General features: G+C 40.7%; 1 protein-coding gene across 5 annotated transcripts in view; it reads left to right on the plus strand.

Annotated features, from left to right (window-relative positions):
* LOC309556114 (poly(rC)-binding protein 3-like) overlaps positions 1-24,911 on the plus strand; it is a 1,192,398-nt gene that overhangs the window by 579,975 nt on the left and 587,512 nt on the right. For all 5 annotated transcript variants that reach the window (XM_082258445.1, XM_082258444.1, XM_082258447.1 and 2 more), the window contains one exon: positions 15,250-15,409. The gene's annotated coding sequence lies outside the window, so the exon portion shown is untranslated. The remainder of the gene's footprint in view (positions 1-15,249; positions 15,410-24,911) is intronic.

Genomic DNA, 24,911 nt, shown 5'->3' on the forward strand with positions numbered 1-24,911 from the left:
TTCAGCTCCAGAAAGTTTTACTCCCTTAATACCCAGGCCATTTTTTGCCATTCGGCATTGCGTTATTTTAACTAAGAATTGTGCGGTCGTGTGACGCTGTACCCAAATACAGTTGATGTCCTTTTTTTCCCACAAATAGAGATTTCTTTTGTTGGTATTTGATCACCTCTGCGGTTTTTAGATTTTGTGCTATAAACAAAAAATATCAGCAATTTTGAAAAAAAAAAAAAAAAAAAAAAACACAATTTTTTTTACTTTCTGCTATAAAACATTCCCAATAAAAAAATAAAAAAAAATCAAATCCCAAAAAGCGTATTTTAATTGGTTTGCGCAAAAGTTAAAGCGTTTACAATTTACAGGATAAATTGGATTTTGGATTTTTTCTTTCCTTATTTTTTTAATTAGTAATGGCGGCTATTGGCGATTTTTAGCAGGGCTGCTACATTGCGGCGGACAAATTGGACCCTTAACTGACATTTTTGACACTTTTTGGGGACCAGTGACTTTAATAAAGTATACAGTGCTAAATAATGCACTGTTACTGTACAAATGACACAGGTAGGGAAAGGGTTAATACTGGGGTGATCAAGGGGTTAATTGTATGTGGTTAAATAATGTTATTATTCTAAAATGCCTAATCATCCACATAATTACAGCATAGTCCTGGTGGAAGTATATCAAGGTTAACAAAGGCAAAGCTGCATCACCATGACATGGTTTTATTTATATCCATAAGCCATGCAATCATCAGATCAAGCAAGCCCTGGGCAGCATGATGGCTTAGTGGTTATCACTTTTGCTTTGCAGCACTGGAGTCCCCAATTCAAATCCCAGCCAGGACACTATTTGCATTGAGTTTGTATGTTCTCCTTGTACTTGCAGAGTTTCCTCCCACACAAAAGACACACTGGTAGGTTAATTGGCTCCTGTCTAAATTTACCCTCCTATTTGTGTGTATATGTATGCATAAGAGATAGAAAACGTATATTGAATGTTCCTTGAAGGCAGGGACTGATGTGAATGTACAGTAAAGTACTGTATAAACTATAAACTGAATAAACTATCAATGTTTTTTTGTGTGTAATTTGTAGGAACAGTAGGTAAAACGCATGCACAAAAAATGTAAAGTGTAAATAAAAACTAAAAACTGCGTTTGACAAGTCCTGTAATAAAAATAAATGTCCCACAGCATACATCCGCCTGTCAATCATGTTGTCCAGTGATGCAGATCCACATCAGTCATGGTGGCTAACATGTCCATACATGGAGTAAAAAGTTACCAAAAAGACCCAGCCCCCATGTATATAACAGCTGGCATTGTTTTGTTTCAGAGGGTCAGCAAGCATTGTTAAACTGGCCATACATGGATTGAAATACGGACGGTTCAGCAGCGACCAGCATCTTTGAGCAAGGTAATTGTACCCAAGTCAATCCATAGATTGACTTAGGTATAACTAGCTTGTCTGATTTTTTTACATGTGATTATTGTTGGTGGCCATACCAGTAATCACTGTGTTCTGCTGGGAAGGCTCCCCATGGCCCCCTGCAAGCAGGTCAAAATAGCTCTGCTGGAGGCTTTCCCCCCATCATCACTGAATGTGTTGATGAGGGAATCAAGTGATTTTCTTTCCTTCCGCTCATGGTGGAGGGAAAAAAATGTAATCATTTATGGGCTGCTTTAATGACATGTACATGGTAGGTTTTTTGTTTGTTTGTTTTTTTATTAAATGATTTGTTTACACTTTTTTTATGTATGTGCAGGGGTACTGTAAACCCCTCACTGATTCACATGGGGGTTTGGGTATCTGGGTGCTCTATTCATTCTAAAGAGGGCTTCCAGATTCCAATAATCCCTCCACCCAAAGACACTAGGCCAGGGTTGTGGGAAATAAGTCCTTGTCCTCATCAGCAAGGGGACAAGGTGCATTATCAGAGGAGTTCCCTCTATGGTTCATGTGGGGGGTAACATATTCCCTCCTCTAATTTCCCAGCCATGCTTGGATTAAGGGTCTGGCCAGTAAGCCATACTAGACTGGAGGAGACTGGAATGGATTTCCTTGTGGACCTCAAACATTTTTTTCTGTTTTATTTATTTATTTTTTTATGGGGTCCCTCCTAAAATTCATACCAGACTAAAAGAGATGTATGCATTTGAAGGGGATTCTACACAAAGCTTCTTTGTATTCTTGCAGTATGATTTGTAAGCCTGCATGGAAATGTAATTTGCCATTTGTTTAAACACTCTTTCCTTAGTAAATGCAACTGGCTAAATGGAAGTTTTAAACTTTTTTTTTTTTGCATTGGTACATGTTCCCTAGGATAGTGCCCACTCCCAGTGCTATTTTTGACAACCCTTTGTTTATTAGCCCAGAACATGAGCATTTATGATTTGACAGTTATCTGAACTTCTTTAAAGTCTGCCAAACTCTGCTCACACCAAACCCTGGGCATTTTGGCTCATCCCTAATCCTCAAATGGCATTAAGACTGCAGACAAAACAATTAATTAAACAAAATCCTTTGTGTACAGCTGTGTGAATAATCATGGCCATTCCATAGCCTTAGTCTAAGGAAATAAATTGGGTATATTGTATAAAAAAAAAAAAAAGAAAATTCTAACATTTGTTTCTGTAGTTTTTAAGATTCTTTGTTTTTAAACTGATGTTCTATAGCTTTTATTTTACTTACATAGAAATACAGTTCATAAACATTACTATACAAACAAAAAAAATATTAAAAATCCAGGACATTGGCATTTAGAAAGTGAGCGTATAGCACAAAAGCCATTTCCTTTCACATTTTCCTATACAGAGCAGGGGGAAGGGTAGATAGGGTAGATAGAGATGAGTCACTCTACTCACTCGGCCATGTTGATGTGTAACTTAAACTTGAGCTTGAGCTTGTGGACCTCAAGCATTGTTTTTTCATTTTATTTTTTTGTGGGGTCCCTTTTAAAATTCATACCAGACTCAAAAGGTCTTGCATTGTATGCATTTGGAGGGGACTCTACACAAGTGTTTGTGACACTTATGGCCATCATCCACAATGTACGTGTGGAAAGAGAAAGAATCAACTAGATATCGGACTGTACAGGCCAGAAAAAGGAGCTTAAAATTTTTGTTAAAATATATAAATTTAATTCAGTAGAAAAGGTTAAAAATGACAAAGATAAAAATAAAACAAAATAGTGCTGTTGGATTATACAATGAAATTGAGTGCTAAAGGAGAAAATCCTCATGTGCCAATGTGTTTTGGCAAAATTGCTTCCTCAGGGCTTATGAGGGATATACAGCACACATCTCAGCACAAGACAGCACCAGCATCAAACTCCCTGGGCGGGTGCTGGAACATCACAAATGGCCCCCAGGGGACCATCTATATACAGTATATATGCAGGATAGGCTATGTATTTGTATAGAAACTGATCCTGAAAACCTGAACTCAACCGTGAAAAAACAGACATAAAAAAAGATACAGTATCTCACAAAAGTGAGTACACCCCTCACATTTTTGTAAATATTTTATTATACCTTTTCATGTGACAGCACTGAAGATATGACACTTTGCAAGAATGTAAAGTAGTGAGTGTACAGCTTGTATAACCATGTAAATCTGCTTTCCCCTTCAAATAATTCAACACACAGCCATTATTGTCTAAGCCGCTGGCAACAAAAGTGAGTACACCTCTAAGTTAAAATGTCCAAATTGGGCCCAAAGTGTCAATATGTTGTGCAGGCACCATTATTTTCCAGCACTGCCTTAACCCTCTTGGGCATGGAGTTTACCAGAGCTTCACAGGTTGCCACTGGAGTCCTCTTCCACTCCTCCATAAAATACATCATGGAGCAGGTGGATGTTAGAGACCTTGCGCTCCTCCACCTTCCGTTTGAGGATGATCCACAGATGCTCAATAGGGTTTAGGTCTGGAGACAGGTTTGACCAGTCTATCACCTTTACCCTCAGCTTCTTTAGCAAGGCAGTGGTCCTCTTGAAGGTGTGTTTTGGGTCGTTATCATGTTGGAATACTGCCCTGAGGCCCAGTCTCCGAAGAGAGGGGATCATGCTCTGCTTCAATATGTCATAGTACATGTTTGCATTCTTGGTTCCCTCAATAAACTGTAGCTCCTCTGTGCCGGCAGCACTCATGCAGCCCTAGACCATGATACTCCGACCACCATTGTTGACTGAAGGCAAGACACACTTATCATTGTAATCCTTACCTGGTTGCCACCACACACGCTTGACACCATCTGAACCAAATACATTTATCTTGGTCTCAACAGACCACAGGACATGGTTCCAGTAATCCATGTCCTTAGTCTGCTTGTCTTTAGCAAACTGTTTTCAGACTTTCTTGTGTATCATCTTTAGAAGATGCTTTCTTCTGAGACAACAGCCATGCAGACCAACTTAATGCAGTGTGTGGCGTATGGTCTGAGCACTGACAGGCTGACTCCCCACCCCTTCATCCTTTGCAGCAATGTTGGCAGCACTCATACATCTATTTCCCAAAGACATCCCCTGGATATGATGCTGAACACGTGAACTCAACTTCCTTGGTCGACCATTGCAAGGCCTGTTCTGAGTGGAACATGTCCTGTTAAACCGCTGTATGGTCTTGCCAAACCGTGCTGCAACTCAGTTTTATGGTCTTGCCAATCTTCTTATAGCCTAGGCCATCTTTATGTAGAGAAACAATTCTTTTTTTCAGATCCTCAGAGATTTCTTTGCCACGAGGTGCCGTGTTGAACTTCCAGTGACAAGTATGAGAGAGTGAGAGCAACAACACCAAATTTAACACTGGATACTGGTGTGAAGGCGCCTGGTTCTAAACAAGGTCTACACTTTGAAGTGACCTGCTGCCCCTTTAAATGTGTGACAAACACAACTAAACTAAGTGAACAAAATGAAAGTAGGCACTGGTACTAGTGTTGTAATGACCAAACATTAAATAGTAGACAAAGCAAAGTGCTCAAAAAATGCAAAAACCAATGAAATACAAGTGAAGTGCACAAACATACGAATACTGTTAAATATGGTTCAACACCATATATGCGGTGCTTTGGTGTATATAATAAGCAAAAACATGTGGTAAACGTCTGTGACTACATAACATAAAATGCAATAATAAAGTGCAATATAGGTGTTTCAGAAAAAAGTCAGTGCAATATTGCCCAACTAAGATGTGCCAGTTGAAATTAATCCACCTCGTGAGCTGTGATACATTAATGTGCTCACCGGAAATAAGCAGGTCACACAGACCTAAAGTGCTTAATCAGCAATCCAGATCACTGGAAATGGAAACTTTCTTTCTCTTCTCTCCTCCTGAAAGGGTCCCCTGGGTCACTCATTCAGTGGGTACACATGGGAAACAAGAAGCTGCAAATAGTGTAATCCTGCCTTTATTATAAAATCATGAAGCAAAAGAATATAGATTGGGTGCTTACATATAAAGTGCCCTCCTGGCACAGGAAGAATCGCCAAAGTTGCTCAGTATAAATGCCAACCATGTAGAATCTATCTCTCTTTGATAGTCTAGTAGCGTGACAGCTGTCGGCATGCGTTCCACTGCTTGGAAAATGCCAGCTGTGCAGGGTATGTCTCTCCCTGATAGTCAGGTAGTGTGGCAGCGGTCAGCGTGCGTTCCACCGATTTTAGAGGAAATGACGTCACTGGTTAGGGTTTCCGGGCGAGGCTAGGGGGTCTAAGCATCGTTTATACTACTATTTATTGTTTGGTCATTACAACACTAGTACCAGAGCCTACTTTCAGTTTGTCCACCAAATTTAACACACCTGCTCCCAATTCACACCTGAGACCTTGTAGCACTAATGAGTCACATGACACCTGGAAGAAAAAATGGCTAAAGAACATTTTCACTTAGGGGTGTGCTCACTTTTGTCGCCAGCGGTTTAGACATGAATGGCTGTGTGTTGAGTTATTTTGAGGGGACAGCAAATTTACACTGTAATACAAGCTGTACACTCACTACTTTACATTGCAGCAAAGTGTGATTTCTTAAGTGTTGTCACATGAAACGATATAATAAAATATTTACAAAAATGTGAGGGGTGTACTCACTTTTGTGAGATACTGTAAATCTTAATTAGAACTGTAGTCCATTTACATGTGGCACTTTATCAGACCATAGTTAACAGACCAACTTGGGCCTGGTGCTTATCTGGCTGTTATAGATGCCTCTATCTTTTAGGAAATACATAGACGATGCTCATTTAAAGTGATTGTAAAGTCTAGTAAAAAAAAAAAACAAATAACAAACATGTTATACTTACCTGCTTTGTGCAGTTGGTTTTTCACAGAGTGGCCCGGATCCTCCTATTCTGGGGTTTCTCCTATGTGTTCCTGGCCCCTCCCTCCTTTTGAGTTCCCCCTCAGCAAGCAGCTTGCTGTGGGGGCACCTGAGCTGAGTCCCAACTCCCTTTGTCCAATTAGACATGGAGCCATGGCCCGGCCCCCTCTCTCTCCTGATTAGCTGACTGACTTTGATTGAGAGAAGTGGGAGCCAATTGCGCCACACTGCTGTCTTAGCCAATGAGGATGGGAATCCCGGGCAGCTGAGATACTCCTGTAGCATTGCTGGATAAATGAGGACTCAAGTACTGTAAGTATTAGGGGGGCTGAGGTGGGGCTGCTGCACACAGAAGGTTTTTTTTATCCAATGGAGTAGGCTGTGAGAACCTTTTGTCCATGACTGCAAACGCTTCCATGAGTGTTTAAATGTGAATAGTCTATGTATTTCCTGAAAGATAGAGGCATCTAAAAATGGCCATATAAGTACCAGGCACAAGTTGGTCTGTTAACTATGATCTGAAAACGTGCCAAATATCTACCAATATATGTAAATGGACTACAGTTCTAATTAAGATTTATCGTACATTACTTTAATTTTTTTTTTGACAGTTGAGTTCAGATGTTCAGGGTCAATTTCTATACAAATACATAGTCTATCCTGCATATATATAGACGGTCCCCTGGCGGGCATTTTTGATGCTCCAACAACCGCCCAGAGAGTTTGATGATGGTGCTGTCTTGTGCTAAAATATGTGCTCTATATTCCTCAATGGCCCTGATGAAGCAATTTTGGTGAAACACACATGAAGATTTGCTCCTTCAACACTCAATTTCATTGTAAATTCCATCAGCACCATTTAGTTTTATTTTTATCTTTGTCATTTTAACCTTTTCTACTGAATACAATATATACAATGTATACAAGTGTATAGAGAAATATATTGTACAGCATGTGGGTACTGCTATATATAAACCCTTACTGAATATCCTATAGGTCGAAGAATGCTGTGTATGTTGGAGAATTTCAGAGTAGGGAAAAGAAGAGGGTTTTTTACTTTTTGTTATTCCTTTGTTACAGCACAGTACCACTGGTATCCTTCATCCTCTCTGCAGCCTGTCCCTGTTCACATGCACTACAATGATAGGCTACAATTGGTCTTTCACAGACATTTTTTTTTAAAGTGTACCATCCATGAAAATATAAATTGTAAGAAGGTGCTGTGCTATGTGGCTGTGATAATATATGTTGTGAAAAAGTATCACTGGGTCTTGTTGATGTGATATAACTGACGCAAATGAGGAAATTGTAAATAAAAATTCATATGAAGATAAAAATGAACAATTTAATACATTTAATTAAATAAAGTGCATATTATAAGTTAACATGAACATGAAATGTGTACATTTATGGATGAATGCTTAATACAAATAAATGGTAAAAATAGAAGTAATAATCACAATTCATAAATATATAAAATATGAATAAAAAAATGATTAAGGTGAAGGTGAATGAAGGTGATAATGATGAAACTCCTTCACCTTGTGCTTAAAACAATGTGAATAAATATGGTTAAAAAAAACAGTGACTGAATAAAATAAGATAAGGTGCAAAAGTGTTCAGTCCAGTGACTACAATACAGATGAATGCAAATCTTCAGTGTGGGTGACATCTTTAAGTGTTCAGGCCGCTCACCTTACTGCTGTAAGGTTACAGCATAAGATAAAATTCCTCAGCTGCGGCTTCTCATAGGGTATAATGTGTCCTCTAAAATCCTCCTCCTCTAACTGTGGTATTCTCAGTGTAGTATATGTAAAAAATGATGTTGGAGGTCCATGGCATAATCCTGTTCATAAAGGTGTATTTTTATTAGGATAACAGCAGAGTACTCACTTTTAAGCAGAGTACGCAATACAATGTATCCACGAGTGCCAAGCTCGTTCTCACATCCCTTCTGGTATTCTGGTGCCCTACACTTTACGTCACAGCACGTGACTTCTTCAGGGAATCCTTTTTTTTTTTAATTCTTAAATAGGGCACGCTATATTTGCGCTGCTTGCTACACTCAGGCTATCACCCCATCTCCCACTTTGATAGCGGGGGAGTCACACACTTTTTATCCATGAAAATATGGTGCATTGAATGCCTCTATCCTTTTAAAGTCAAATTGCCCACAAGGCAATTTAAAGTAGTTCTGCAGGCTAAAGGTTTTTTTTACCATTATGCATTGTATGAATAAAAATCTTCTAGGTAGGTATCCTATGGTTTGTTGTTCTATGCCACTTTGAGTTACAGGGGGATCATGTAATAGTTATGTGATTACATGATCACAATATCAACAAAGCTGTTATGAATAAATTGAATTCATAGCAGCTGAGTTTCCTACAGTGATGCTGTGATTGTCTTACAGCTATCACATGGTACCTGGGCCAATAAAAGCACCCTGTACCATGTGATAGCTGTTGGACAATCACAGCACACAATAGTAAATCACAGCTAGAATAAAAATATTATTATTTAACTATTTAATATCTGCCCTATAGCAGTTTTATTGCTACATGCTGGCACCTCTTCTCCGATACGTGATCTGACTCTTCTGGGTAGGGGATGCATATGGGCACCACTGGTGGCTTGCTTCCGCTGTGATTACACACAGCAGGAGCCAATCGGTGGGTACCACGGATTTGATGTCCACCATTCTGACATGGGTCAAGGGATAGAATTTGTGTCCCTGCAATGCAGGAAATAAATTCCATCTCTTCTCCTTGTAAAAGCACCTCACACAGTATAGTAAAACACTGCTTAGGCACACAGTTAACCCTTCATTCGCCATCATTAGTACAGTGACAGTGCATATTAATTAGCACTGATCACTGTATTAGTGTCACTGGTCCCCAAAAAGTGTCAATTTTAAGATTTTAAGATGTGACAGTGGCTGTGGGGGAGAGGCTCCCCCAGGACCCAATATATTAGCAGGGCAACAATTAATAGCTAAACAAAGGGCCCAGATTGCAAAGCCTGGGGGCGGGCACAGGGGTATCAGAAACCAATCACCAACAAGAGGACACCGCCAAGGGCAGCATGTAGGTGCAAAAGATAAGATTAATGACAGAGGCAGCAGGCTTTAAAGTATCATAGATTGCCTAGGCAACTAAATCACATACACAAGTAGGTATTATTAATATCCCCACAATCTAAAAGTAAAATGGGTAAGAGAGACCACCAACCTAAATAGCCAGTATAGTAGAAACATCAACAAAATGGCTGCAGTTTAAAATGCAGACACCCCAGTGTGTTTTTTAAGAGACTGGCTGGCTTACACTGGTTTGGTGACAATGGGACTCATGTGGGGGTGATCAGGAACACTGTTTCTGACTGCACTGGCTCTGGTGATGCTGACACTGGTGTGGGGGTGATCAGGATCCCCTATTGCTGGATGCACTGGTCTGATGACACTGGGACTGGTATGGCAGAAATCAGGAACACTGTTATTGGCTTATTGCACTGGTCTAGTGACACTGAGACTCCTGGGACAGCGATCAGGAATGCTGTTGCTTCCTGCACTGGTTTGGTGACACTGAGACTGGTGGGGTGGTGATCAGGAACACTGTTTTTGGCTTACACTTGTCTGGCGACACCAGAACTGGTGTGGCAGTGTTCAGTAAACACTATTACTGGTTTACACTGGTCAGGGCCATCTTACCGAATGGGCATGCTGGGCAGTTGCCCGGGGGTCCTTCTTGCCCGGGGGGCCCCACCTGCCTAGTGACCCGGCTCCAGCCAAGCATTAGTCCTGATTCCCGTGTGCATCCCGCTGCCGAACTTAGCAAGTGGCAAGTGCCTGCCGAGCCTGCACTGCTGTCAGGTCACTTGGGCCATGTAGGGGGATCCCAAAATTGCAGGAATGCCTGTCTGCCTCCATGTAAACAGGCACACACAGGACAGTTGAGTCTGACTCCCGCGCGTGTGTGTGTTCAACGGACCCAGCCGCCGAACTTGGAAGCTATCATTAGCCTGGCACTGCTGTACCAATAAATATTGCCATATCGGTAATTTGCATTTTTATTCTCGTGGGTGATTGTGTAGGTGGGGCCCCAGTGCACTGCATTGCCCGGGGCCCTTTAATGCTCTTAAGATGGCACTGACACTGGTGTGGTGACACTGAGACCGGAGTGGCGGTGATCAGGAAAACTGGCTTACCCTGGCTTGGTAAAACTGGGACTGCTGTGGCATTGATTAGGAACACTATTACTGGCTGCACTGGTCTGCTGTGGCATAGATTAGAAACACTGTTACTAACTGCACTGGTCTGCTGACACTGTGACTGCTGTAGCAGGGATCATGGACACTGTGGCTAGCTGCACTGGTATAGTGAAGCTGGCAATCAGAAGCATTGTTGGTGGTTGCACTGGTCTGGTGTACTGGTGTGGTGACGATCAGGGAAACTGTTGCTGGCTGGACCGGTGGTTTGGTGACACTGTATTGGTGTGGCAGCAATCAGGTACATTGATGCTGGTTGCACTGGTCTGGCAGCACTGTACTGGGGTGGGGGCAATCAGAAACACTGGTTAGCAGCACTGGTATGAAAACACTGGGTGGCTAGCGATCAGGGACACTAGCTGAATGCACCGGTATGGTGGCATTGTCCTGGAGTGACAATGATCAGGGACACTGTGGCTGGCTTCACTTGTATGGTGATGTTGTACTGGGGTGGCTACTGATGAATGACACTAGCGGGCTGCCCTGATCACAGTATACTGTGATCAATGTGAGAGAAAACAAAGTGCTGGCTGCAACATTGCAGCCTTTGTTTACTTGGGATATCACTGTGATTTGTCCCAGAAATCACAAGGTACAAAGCCAATTTTATTGGCCCTGTACCCAGTGGTGTATTTAGGTTTTGTGCTGCCCTAGGCCTGACTAAACTTGTTCACCCCCTAATTTACATATGACCCACCCCTTCCTGTAAAGGCCACGCCCTTTACTGTTTACGACCCGCCCTGTCATCTGTGAACCACAGACCACAAGTCTATCAGTGCCCATCAGCGTAGACTCATCAGTTCCCACACGTTCAGCCTCATCAGTGCCCATCTGTGCAGCCTTATCAGTGCCGCCTCATTACTGCCCATCAGTGCAGCCTCTTCACTGACCACTTTATGGGGGTGCCAGACCGATTTGCCTCCTGGACTCTGCCCTCTGGCCCAATTCACCCCAGAAGACTGGCACTATATTAAAAGTGTAGCGCAAGCCGGCGGAGACCCTTTTCGTGCGGGAACCGGGAGGAGGCTGTTTTTTTTTTGTGCAGGGTGCAGCTTTTTTGCTGCCCCCCTGCAAAGTGCCGCCCTAGGCCTGGGCCTTGTTGGCCTAGGCCAAGATACAGCACTGCCTGTACCCCACTCTGTGATCTGCTATTTCTGATGAACATAGTGATCACAGAGCATGCTGCTGATTGTGCTAGAAGGTGCACATGAGTGGTACAAAGAGGAGGACATTTTCAAATCCCCTCCCACCCTCAGAAGCTTGCCTTCCAGTTATTTATCTACAACAGCTGGATGGCAAGTGGTTATTGGGGTTCGATGCTAGATTCAGAGTTTGTAAATTTCAAGCAGACTTTGAAAACCCCTGCAGATCCAACCTGACATATTCACTCAGCATTAGTAATAACCATAAATAGTCTCTGACATTGACTTAGTTAATTCTATGTTTGCAAAGCCTTACCAGAGTGCTTAACATGCATCTTTTATTTATATGCTTTAGAGAACAATTTCCAGGAAAATACATTGCATGCGTTATAATAAAAAGCTTTCTATTAGCTACCAAAATCTTTTTGTATACACGTGGCATCTGTAAGATTTGGCTGCAGGTGTAATATACTTACTGAAACATGACTTGCTCAGCTAAATTGATAGTGAAAAGAAAAATTACATTTTATTATTTTGCTGATTGCAAGCAAAAATAAATTTTAAATGGTTACAGAAAAGACTAATGTGAAGTACCTGCTTTTGTAAAAGAAACATACAGTAGTTTGTTCCTGTTCTTGTAAATCTTGTAATTCTTGCTTTGGCTGCAATGTTGTTATATAAGGATAACTTTTTTCTATATCCTTGGATTATTGTTGTAAATCCTACATGATGGCAGCATGCAAAATACTAAAATAGATAATACCAGGTGAAATATATAATATATATGCTAACCACCCAGCAAAAAACAGAAAAATTAAATAGCTGTATTATGTGTTTCAAAACTAGTTGAATTATGAATTTCACACAGTGACTGTGTACAAAATGTTGCATTATATAAAGGGCTGTATACAATTATCTCTCACCACTTTCTTTTTCAACAATATATATATATATATATATATATATATATATATATATATATATATATATACAGAATCTCACAAAAGTAAGTACACCACTCACATTTTTGTAAATATTTTATTATATCTTTTCATGTGACCACACTGAAGAAATTACATTTTGCTACAATGTAAAGTAGTGAGTGTACAGCTTGTATAACAGTGTAAATTTCCTGTCCCCTCAAAATAACTCAACACACAGCTATTAATGTCTAAACCACTGACAACATAAGTGAGTACACCCCTAGGTTAAAATGTCCAAATTGGGCCCAATTAGCCATTTTCCCTCCCCGGTGTCATGTGACTCATTAGTATTACAAGGTCTCAGGTGTGAATGTGGAGCAGGTGTGTTAAATTTGGTGTTATCACTCTCACTCTCTCATACTGGTCACTGCAAGTTCAACATGGCACTGTTGTCACATGAAAAGATATACTGAAATAGTTACAAAATTGTGGGGGGTGTTCTAACTTTTGTGATACACTGTGCGTGTGTGTGTTTATATATATATATATATATATACACACACACACACACAGTATATACAATATATACATATATATATATATTTCCAAATAACCACTTATATACTTTTTATAACATAGAACTTTATTCTGGTTGTTTTTATTAAACACTTTTTTTTACAGTATAACAGAATAAACACCAAAATCTTGGGAAACACTGTCTTCCTTACTTCCTGTTTTTGATGTAGCACCCTCCTGGATAGGTGCTAGGCAAATACAAAAGTGGCCCTGTCTGCTTATCAGGGGGGCCTGAATTGTTAGCTAGCTGTCACATGTTTCCAGGTGTGTCTATTGAGTCTGGGGAGTCTCCCCACTGTATCCAATAAGGGATCTTGTTGGGCAGTGGAGGCAACCTGGCCAATAGCACACCAGGGTTTATGACTGTCTCAGTGGATGGGGTTTACCGCAATACACCCTGGAATTGGGTATTAATCTGTCGGGAGCATGAGACAGGGTGTCTTTGGCGGAAAGCAGAGTCCCAGGAGGAGGCGGACGGCTGTCTCTCCTCCTGCTGTGAGAAGTGAGGGTGTCCTGGGCAGTCGGCCTGAGGGACCGGAGGTTGAGCTGGGCTGCAGAGAGGGATCCAGAGATCTGTGGACCGAGTGGAGCTGCTGGGCAGGAGTTTCCAGGAAAACAGTGTCGTGAGTACTGCCCAGGGGTCTGCCTAGAGAGAGTAGACCACTCCAGAAGGTCAAAGGGATCCAGGAGCCAGCTAACCAGTAGTTGTGGCAGAGAAAGGTGGTGCCAAGTGTTAGACCCTGAAGATTAGAGGGTAAAGAGGGCGCCAGTGTGGGCCCTGAAGTGTTCAGCAGTGCAGCAAAAGTGTACAAGTAGCTACCTCAGAAATTAGTACCTAAGGCAGCTAAGAGAGGATTCCTCCATTTGAAGTTCAGTTGCAAGAATAGCTCAGCGTTAACAGGCATTCAGCCAGCGTTAACCAGCATCAAGCCAGCGCTAATCAGCGTCAAGCGGCATTTGTTCAGAGTCCCCGCCAAGTTGTGCATAGTTCAGTTACAGGAGTATCCCACTCATCCCTTCTCCCATCCCAGTTCCCAAATAAACCAAAAAACCCAAAGATACTGGACTGGTTCTTGTCTCAGTGCTCACACTTGGAGAAACATGTTCAAAGGTACTTTTGTTGCACCCGGTGACCCAGGGGGACCCACAGCCAGCACCTATGCTGTAAATTCTGCTACATTAACATATCAAGTAAAAATGCTTGGTAATGGTGCACTAGATACAGAACAGCAAGATATGAAGGATTTTATTATGTGGTCACATACAAGGAGAGGATGGAGCTGAGATCTAAAAAAAGAGAAGGGTGGTGAAAATTTTTGAAACAATCCCACAATCTAGTGAATACTTCTACAATCTGTTGCCTGTTTAAATTCATGTTGAAAATGGAAGGGGGAGGCTTTACAATGGAAACACTAGTTAACAATACAGTTAACAGGTGCACTGGCTGCCTGTGTGTTATTTCTCGAGTGACATTTATAAACAGCACTCCAGGAATAGGCATCCACCTCTCCACCATTTTTTTTTTTTTATATATATAATACAGCGGAAGGAAATTGTTAACCTGTCCCATGAGAAAACACTGAAGGCTACTATTGATGACCTGCTCCTGTTTGGTTGGTTATTCTGATCTGCCTTAATATTTTCTGAAACACTGACCTGGAACAATAATGAAGATCAAGTTGTTTTTATGGATTATTGATTCAAACTATTGAGATATCTGTACCAGTATGACAGAAAGGCAGGTAGTATCTTATGGAAAATTTAGCAATGATAAATTCTGTTACATTTCTTAGTGTCTTCACTTGAAAAACATTAAAACCCTACTTTTCTGTTTTGAAGAAGTGTTAGATAAGTCCCAAAATAACAAAAAAAGTCATCCAGACCCACATGTCTTTTTTTTTTTTTTTTTTTTTTACAATTGTAATGCTAAGATGAAAATTATACAAATTAACAAATATTCTTGTACATTTGTGTAAAAGACATAATGAATGTGTTTTTCAACCACCACACATACTAAATAGTTGTTCATTTGTTAACAGGTTGGTGTCCTTCAGCGCTTCCACAAGGGGATCCTGTAATGTGGCTCATCTAACTGCATACTGCAGAAACTTATGCTGTAAATGTTTTATTGTTCACCATGATCTACCAAGTCTGCTGCTCGTGAATCACTAAATTAGCAAGAACACCTGCAGGATATAAGTAAGTCATTGAGTTCAATGCATGACATGCCTGATCACTAGAAAAAGCTGTTACTTGCTTTTCTTATGTAATTACTAGCTTATAGTTTAATAATTTTTTTGGCTATAACTCAATGAACAGTTCACTTGTAATGATTTACTATATTCTAGTTGCTCTGCAAATTGTGTTTTTTTATTACTAGATATTTCAAAATAATGCTTTCTGCTTAAAGTGTTATTGTTACACGTAGCTAAAAATCAGATCACTTTTTTGCCATGCTTAAAGCTACGTTTTTATGCATTTCAAACTTTGAAAAAATGTTATCTTTTTATTGGAATAAAAAAAGGTTTGGTCCAGTAAGGTAAAGCCTTTTCAAGGCATTGTGCTGGTATCAAGGCACAGGGAAGCTTACACAGTGGACATACTCTTCTTGAGTAAGGGGGTCAGGTACATTGGTGGCAAGCAGTGGGATAGTGTTTTCTGCAAATCAATCAAAAACAAATTTGAAAAAAATGGAGGGATAGGCTACCATATACTTGTACTTTGTGTGGGAATAAATTAGCGAATTTGAAATAATAATTGGATATAATCATCTCTGAACAGTGAAATAAAAATAGAAATGTTACATTGTGGCATCTCTATTAATTTCTCATCTCATTATTGATGTTAATCACCTCTGGATATACTACACTGTACAGTATATGTAGACAAGGGTATTTAAAATAGTTAACCATTACTTGTATGCTCCTACTTAGCCACAAGATATTGTATGTACTGGAAAGCATGTATTGGAATGCAGAAACAAAACAGGTGCACAAGGATGCTCAAAACTTCTTTCTATACATTTAATAAATGTCATGCTTAAAGCCTAAGTGCAGTCAAACTTGTTGTCACTGACACTGACACTGAATATTCACCGAAATTGATGTGTTGCCCTTTGATGATGTTGAGGGTTGCACTTGAGGCTCTCCAATCTCCATATCAAGAAAATTGACCACCACTGGTTTAAAGAATGCTTATACTGAATATGTAGGCTTGCCATGCAGAATGCTAATTTTAAACAGGCTGAGCAATGGTGTCAGTATTTTTAGAGTCTCTGACATGAAATAAGGATGCATATCTGACATAACCGCTTGCCGACAGCCCACAGTATATTTACTGCGGCAGTCAGCCCCTCCTTGGCAAAGCGATGTAGTACTACATCGCTCACCCAGGAGCCTGCAAGGGGGGAGCACTTGCCGCCGGAGGTGCGCTCCCGCCCCAGCGCGTTCACGGGTATCCCCGCGCGAGTGACCAGCGGCTCCGATGTCCGCCGGCAACTCGCGATCTCCCACTGGAGAGGGAGAAAGGCAGGCGGCTGATGTAAACAAAGCCGCCTGTCATTCTCCCTGGTGTAACTGCAGAGATCATATGATCCTGCTATGTAGGAACATATGTCTCTGTGGTTACATCACAAGCCACTCCCCTTTACAGTTAGAATCATGCCCCTAGGGACACACTTAACTCCTTGATCACTAATAAAGTTAACCCCTTCCCTGCCAGTGTCATATGTATAGCACTGATTACTGTAGTAATGTCACTGGTACCCCCAAAAGTGTCAAAAATGTTAGTCAGGGGTCCGATCTGTCCGCCGCAATGTCGCAGTCCCGGAAAAAAAATCGCAGATCGCCGCCATTACTAGTTAAAAAAAAAACAATAAAAATGTCATAAATCTTTCCCTTAGTTATTAAACGCAATAACTTTTGCGCGAACCAATCAAAATACACTTATTGCAATTTTTTTTACCAAAAATATATAGCAGAAAACAAATTGGCCGCAACCGCGCAATTGTCCATTAAATTCACGCAGTGCCGAATCGCAAAATAGGCCCTGGTCTTTGAGCAGGAAAATCCTGCGGGGCTTAAGTGGTTAATGTGCCAAATGATCGTTGTAGATTAGTGACTCAAAGTATTGATGCCAGAAAAAGTCAATCACCTAACACTTTCGGAAAGAGGTCAGCAATGGCTGCCTCCATCCCACATTAGTACAGTTTTCCTTTATCACCAATATTAAGTCAAGCTCACAAATGTAGACATTACTTGTCACACCCAGCTGTTCTCTGTGCATCTTTAAAATACTACTTTTTTAACATTTCACAAAAAAGCAACATGTTTAAACGGCATAAAGAAGAAAATGGGGCTGTTATAACATAATTTTATAAAACCGCTGATATTGTATTTTATGATATTGTATTATACTGTTTAAGGAGCTTTGTACTTACCCAGATAGCATGCAATTGAGCTGAAATTTTTAAAAGGACTTGCTAAGCTATTGTTAGATTTGCCAGGCTTCACAAGTTTGTAGAATAATTGCAGCAAGTTTGCATTGTATGACTCCAGATCAACTTTCTTTGCAAACATTCTGCAAGTTTGCTGCAAAACCTGGTTCAGTTATGTTGTGCAATAGTCATCCCACCACAGGGGTCACTGTGACTTGCAGAGCTCTTTCTGTAGACTCACCACTGGAACTTTGCTCTTGCTAGAGACTTGTTACGCAAATTTGCTAAAAATTGGAAAAGTGTCAACTGGAACTTGTGCTTCAAGTGCTCTAAAAGTGTACAAATTGCCAGTGAAAATGTGCAACAAGTTAACAAGACTTACAATTCAACACTGCCACAAATTTGCGGCAAGTTATCCTTGCTCTCTGGGTATCGCACATAATATATTTTTGCCCTAGGATTAAATAAATGCTGCAAATACTACTGTAGTATTCTAGATAAACCGTACTGAGAAAAACATGGAGGCTGTTTCAGTGACCTCTATGAAAACTATAGCCTCTGGCAGTAATACTTCTAAGTCACTAACCCAGGACAAGCATGCAGATTATGAAGTTAATGCATAGTCAGAAATCCTGACATGACTAGCTTTTAAAGTTATTAAGGCCCTTGGATCAAAATGACATGCCATTTTCAGAAGGATGTAACCAGCAACAGTCTCCAATGTATTTTGTCAATAAAAGATTCCTCTAGAGCCCCTTCACACCATGTTGGGATTGCACTGGACTGCCTTGCACAGTGTGCCCCCAGTTCCTGTGGCAGACAGGAACTGGTTTCCCAACAGACCGGTTGACACCACTTAATTTCAGTGTTGTGCGTTGAAAAACATGCAGCAAGCAAAACAGCTTGGTAGGATGCAATCCACCGCATTGTGATGCATTGCGCCCAATAGAACCTAATGAAATGTTACTTATGGCCCTTAATGGGAAGCAAATATTTTGTAAATAGCAATAACTCCCTGAGGGACCTTTTCCATTTTTTTTTTTTTATATTCGATAAAGTATAGTAAAATGAAAGTATATTAAAAGTAGTGTTAAGTCACATTGCACATCCTGGACAATGTCTGTTTTAAGAAAAGCGATTAATAACTAGAGAAAAGCGATGAGAGATGGCACAAGATCAGAGGCAAAGTGAAGGAAATAGAGAAAGCAAAAAAGCAAAAGGTGACATTGAGTGTGGAGATACTATGTTGGAGTCTTACATGCCAGAAGTAAATTTGAGGTTTTACATTAAGTGAGATCTAAAAAAAGGGAAGTAGCTGGTGAGATGCTTTCTATGTGAAAGAAGTTGTGGCAGATATTTCACCTATTGCCCATAGTCAGATATGAGTTGAGTTTGTATGGGTTGTTACTAATGAACCAGAGAAATGTTGTCAATGAGATTTTGGTGATGGACAGTTCAATTAAGACCATTGCTTGAGCTTTTGATGTCTACACCAGTCCATAACTGAGGCTGAGCTTCCTTGTCTCTTGGGCAATTTAGTACTAAGCTGAATTCTAGTTTCCATCAGAAATGACCTGACCTCATCTGGGTTCAGTTCAAGGCAGGTTCCGCGAACTTTAATTTTTCTAAAATTCAAGTGCCAAATCCAAACCCCACTGAAGCGACTTCACTAGAAATTGCACAATTTCTAAGCCACATGGGACTTCAGGTGTGACTTGGAAGACATCTGTGTGCCTTTATGCACAGATGTCTAAGCAAGTCGCACCTGAACTTGCAAAAAGTAGGACCGATGGAGTCGCAGTCGCACCGATTTGACCGTTTCCGTTGCGAACAATAGGGTGCAACCTGTCATGTGATTTGAAACTATTGCATGTCAAGTTGCACTGGTGTAACTGGGTGTTGATGACCATTTTTTAGGTTAATAGGCATTCTGGGACATGTCACAGGTCCCAGAAGATTGCCCGGCCACTAAGGAAGCGCAGCACGAAGAACCTGCAAGCTGTCACAGCTGGGTGCCCACACTTGTGATGCCGGCGCCGTGGGGAGAAGAGGAAGAGGGGGGAGGCTTTTGCCCGCAGCATCGCTGGATTGTGGGACAGTTGAGTGTGTGTTTATTAAGTCAGCAGCTACACTTTTTGTAGCTGCTGACTTTTATTAAAAAACAAAATGGCTGGAGCTCCACTTTAACTTGTAATTAACATGCACTAGACTTACTTCTTCTATGTATGCTATTCCTTTACCTGAGAAAAAGCTCTGCAGATCTACTTTAAAACTACACAGATTCAAATAGATCACTTACAGGTAGAATCATCTAAAAATAAGCATGAACTTGTATAAATATATTTGCAAGTAATATCTATAAGCAGAATTGTTAGACACAAAGCGCTGAATAATTTACACAAATTGAATGCCTGAGGATTGATTCTAAGCGCTAAGGAAAAGCAAAAAATGTTATTCCAGTGAGGTATATTTTCTATACTGTAGAGATACCAAACAGACTGTTCCATTTACTCGTATAGAAAAAGGGTCTTCTGTCCTGTCTTTTTCTGTAGCACAGTGTAATCAATATAATGTCTTTAGCCATTAAGCTGCAAACGTGATGCTAAACGTGAAAATGAATAATCTAATTTTTATATATTTTAAATATTTCTCTATTTTAAGGTTACTCTATTAACCCTGATTGGAAATCTTTAACTGCACCATAAGTCTGTCTTACTATCTGAAGCTTTGCATATAAAGTGCATTGTACTGAAAATCTGGTCCTTTCAAATCTGTTTCTTGTTATTTTTAAATATTTGCTACTTGCTATTTTGAAAGCTAAAATTCAGTTTTAAATTGGTGTTAACAAATTTATAATCCTTGTGCACATATTTGTTTATCCTCATAATTTGTGGTGGTTATTTCAGTTTATTATTTTAATGACATTGGTGGAGATAACTGAATGTTTCAGTAATTGATAGCCCCACTTCTTCTGTTGAGTTGGAACACAAGCTGTCAGTAATAGGACAAAATACAGTTTTCATGAAAATGAATTTAAAACCAAATATTTCAAAAACAAAGCCGCATTGTTCCCAGTCAATATCCACACTTCTCTGCTGAACCCCATTAAGTTACTCACTTACTAGAACCTTATCAGCTCATATTAGTAGGTCACAATGCTTTCTGCGTTCCCAGTTCTCTCTGTGTCCTGGCATTTGTGGTGTTCTTCAGACCTCCATTATCTTGCTATAATTGGCTTATCTCTTGCATGGTACCGCTGACCTCAGGTACTGAACGTCTCCCTCTATTGATGACTCAGAAGGATGATCTAGGAGAAAATAGATGCAGAAAGAGCTGTCTCATGTAGTGAAATTTAATAAAACAATAAAACGTAAAATCTTTTTTTTTTTTCAACGGTATTTTACCCACTGTTATGAAATAAGGAATCAAATATATGCATCAAGAAAAATGGCTAATACATATACAAAAGATAACACGTTGTAATAAGTATTTCAAACAAAGAAATTTAGTAAGATTTTAAAAAAAAATAGTAGATATTATTAGCTGGATAAAACTAATGATTGGATAATTAATTTGGAAAGGCTGCATTAGGGTGGATTTACTAAAGGGAAATAGACTGTAGGCTTTGCATGTGAAATTGCACCCACTTTCTCCAGAGCTTAGTAAATGTGGTGAAGCTCTGCTGATTTCCATCATCCAATCATTTGCAATCAAAAATGCTGTTTTTTTTTTTTATTTTCCTTGCACCTGACTGGGTATTCTTTATAAAGTGAAGCTTTCCCACATTTACAATATATAAGGAAAAATTGTTCTTTTGCTGGGGAAAACAGTCCTCCAGCTCAATCTTGATAAAGGAAGAAGGAAAAGGGAGGTGGATGGACTTCCAATATCATGCAAATGCACCACGCCAACACTGAGGGCAGCTCTTTGAATTGGTATAAGCAGTTCCAACTATTAGGCAAAGAATGGAAAAAGGCACCTCTGAGTGTAGCTAGTAACACTTTATTGCACACACAACATTAGCAAACGTACCTGTGTCATGTTTTTTTACCATCGGTCTGATGAAGGAGCACTACTGCGCATGCTCCGAAATGCGTCAACGCCCCCCTGACGTCATTTCGCCCGGTGCAGTCCACGAGCAAAGCATGCGTTCCACCGCAGCCTTGGACTAACCCATTGCTCCTGATTGGGCTCCTCCACCCGTGTCATCTCTCTGCTGCTGGACAGCTAGAGGAAGGACGAGTCGCAGGATCAGAAAGAGACCCCGAGCCATGACGATATATGCTATCCAGTCTGTAAGTTTGCTAATGTTGTGTGTGCAATAAAGTGTTACTAGCTGCACTCAGATGCGCCTTTTTCCATTCTTTACATTTACAATATACGAAATGTATGCAACTGTACCTGCAAGGTGCACAGTCTTTCTGCCTTTAATAAATAAATGTATTTAAAAGGATATACAAGACAATGAGTGACACATTTGTGTATGCACCAGGATATATAGTATGCACAGAAATAATGATGAAACAGTGTGCACAGATTAACCTTCTTAGCAGTATTCCTGAGCGTGGCTCGGGGTTAACTTTCAGCACCAAAAGCGGTAACCCGGAGCCACACTCGGGATTACCTCGCAATGTTACTGAACTCCCCTGCGTTCCCCTGCCATCCTCCCCGCTGTCCTCACTGTATCTCCCCGCTCTGTGCACGGCAGATTGCCGGCACTTGCCTACCGGTTCCCTTCCCTGCGAGCCTTGCGAAGCAGCGGGGTGGAACCGGCGGCAAATTTAAAAGTGTAAATACACAAATGACATGATACAAAGCTGTGATCCTAACGGATTACACTGTATCATGCCATTTCAGCACAGGATTGCACCTGGTGACTTTTCCAGTGCCCTGCCTGTGCTTTTTCAGTGCTTTGTGCCTGGAATATTTTGAACGACCATGGCGTCTAAAAATCGTTCTTTTTGCGCAAAAGCGCTGTTAGACAAGCTGGAAAACAGCAACAGCTAAAAGCGTTTTTGCGCGAAAAGAACGCTTTTTGGATGTGATGGTCATTCTCAATTTTCCAGGCACAAAGAACTGGAAAAGCACAGGCAGGGCACTGGAAAAGTCACCAGGTGAAATCCTGTGGTGAAATGGCATGATACAGTGTAATCCGTTTACATTTACATTTTTTAAATTGCGTTGCAACGCTCGCAGGGAAGGGAACCGGAAGACAGGTGGCAGCATTGGCTGGGAGAGCACAAATATGCAAAAAGAGAGGATGCAGTACTTCCAAATGCAGGAAAATCGTGGAGTTTATTGCACATAAAATCATCTGACATAGACCATAGGACAACACACCATTCAGCAAACGCGTTTCACACGATAGTGCTTAATCATTACAGCAATGATTAACCTCCTTAGCGGTATTCCCGAGCGTAGCTCGGGGTTACGTTTCAGAGCCAAAAGTGGTAACCCCGAGCCACACTCGGGGTACCGCCAGAAGCATTGCTGGATCCTGTAAGCAGGGTTACTTACCTTGTTGCCGGGATCCAGCGATGTGTCCCGGTGGTGTCTAGTGGCGGTTCTTCCTCCCGATCGTCTCCGTGCCCCGGCTTCCATCTCCTGCGACGTGATGTTTGCAGGGGGGTGGAACTGGCGGCAAATTCAAATAGTAAAACATACCAAACACACTGATACTATTCAAAATAAAAAAAAAAAATCATATTAGTTTGCCCCCCAGTGCCCTTTCCTGCAGTTTTACTGTACTTTTTATATATATATATATATATATATATATATATATATATATATATATATATATATATGCATATATATATAAATATATATATATATATATATATATATATATATATATATATATATGTACATATATATATATATAAAATGTATACAGTTGGTTTGGGCTGCTTATTCACAAGAATTACATGCAAAATAATGGTACCGCTTTCAGCGCCTAAAATCCAAAAGAATCATACCGCCAGGGAGGTTAAGCACTATCGTGCGAAATGCGTTTGCTGAATTGTGTGTTCCCCTATGGTCTTTGTCGGATGAGTTTATGTGCAATAAACTCCACGATTTTCCTGCATTTGGAAGTGCCGCATCCTCTCTTTTTGCATATTTGTACTCTCGGGGCCACGGACCTCATCGAGCACCCTGCATGGGTTTTCTCCAGCCTTTCTGGGATCACAGCTCTGCGGACTGTTTTGGAGCGGTTGGTTCATCCCTTTTCCCTTCCCGCTTTAAAGCATCGGCTGGGAGGACAGCAGGAGTATAGCAGGGGAGGACGGCGGGGGAGGATGGCAGGGGATCGTAGGGGAAGGTGAGTTTTTAAATATAAAACAACAGATTTCCATGCAAAAGAATGTACCGCTTTTAGCACAGAAATCTAGACATAATCAGACCGCCAGGGAGGTTAATAAAGCAATAAACCTGTCTGAGAAAATGAGCATGCCTCATGTGCCACATTAAGTAGTTTGACTAGTCCACCAAGTGTTGCATCTTTCACACAAATTAACAATCTTCTTCACTAGGTTTATTAATTGGGTGCCCTCTGCATATATTCAATTTTAGAAACTGGAGCATGTTCTCCAGGCTTTGCAAATCTCCCCATTTTTTTTGTAAATCCTGTTTCATAACAGCTCTGAATAAAAAATATGTAAATACTGAAAGCCATATGGGTACATTTCCATGGTACAGATTGCATTTACTAGGACCTGTCATAAGCCATGCCACACGGATAACATATGTTGCTATAAACTGAAAAGGCTGCAAACAAAAATTGGATTTTTGTCATTTCAAATATCCAGACATGAACTGCAACACTGAAGTTTGTGTTCCAGTAAAGAACTTTTTATTTTCTTATTTTTAATCCACATCTTTCACAAATGATATTTCTCTCCACCTGATCATACTACTTTGGTCATTGTCTCCAGCCCAGAGTACCCTAGTGCCTGTCTCCAGCCCAGAGTGCCCGAGTACCTATCTGTAGCCCATCAGATTACCTGAGTACCTATCTGCAGCCCATGCCTCCTAGATTATGTGTTGGGGTGTTTGCTTTCCAAAACGGGGTCATTTTGTGGGGGGTTTCCATTGTCCTGGTGTTCCAGGGCCTTCAAAAGTGTGATAGGTGTTATAGGGGCATACATTACACATATAATTTCATTACAACCAGACGGTGCTCCTTGCATGTTGGCCCTCTGTATGTGGCTAGGCTGTGACAAAGTCTCACATATGTGGTATCGCCGTACTCAGGAGGAGTAGCAG

The sequence above is a fragment of the Pelophylax lessonae genome, assembly GCF_965119305.1.
Source record: "Pelophylax lessonae genome assembly, chromosome: 5".
Taxonomy (NCBI): Eukaryota; Metazoa; Chordata; class Amphibia; order Anura; family Ranidae; genus Pelophylax; species Pelophylax lessonae.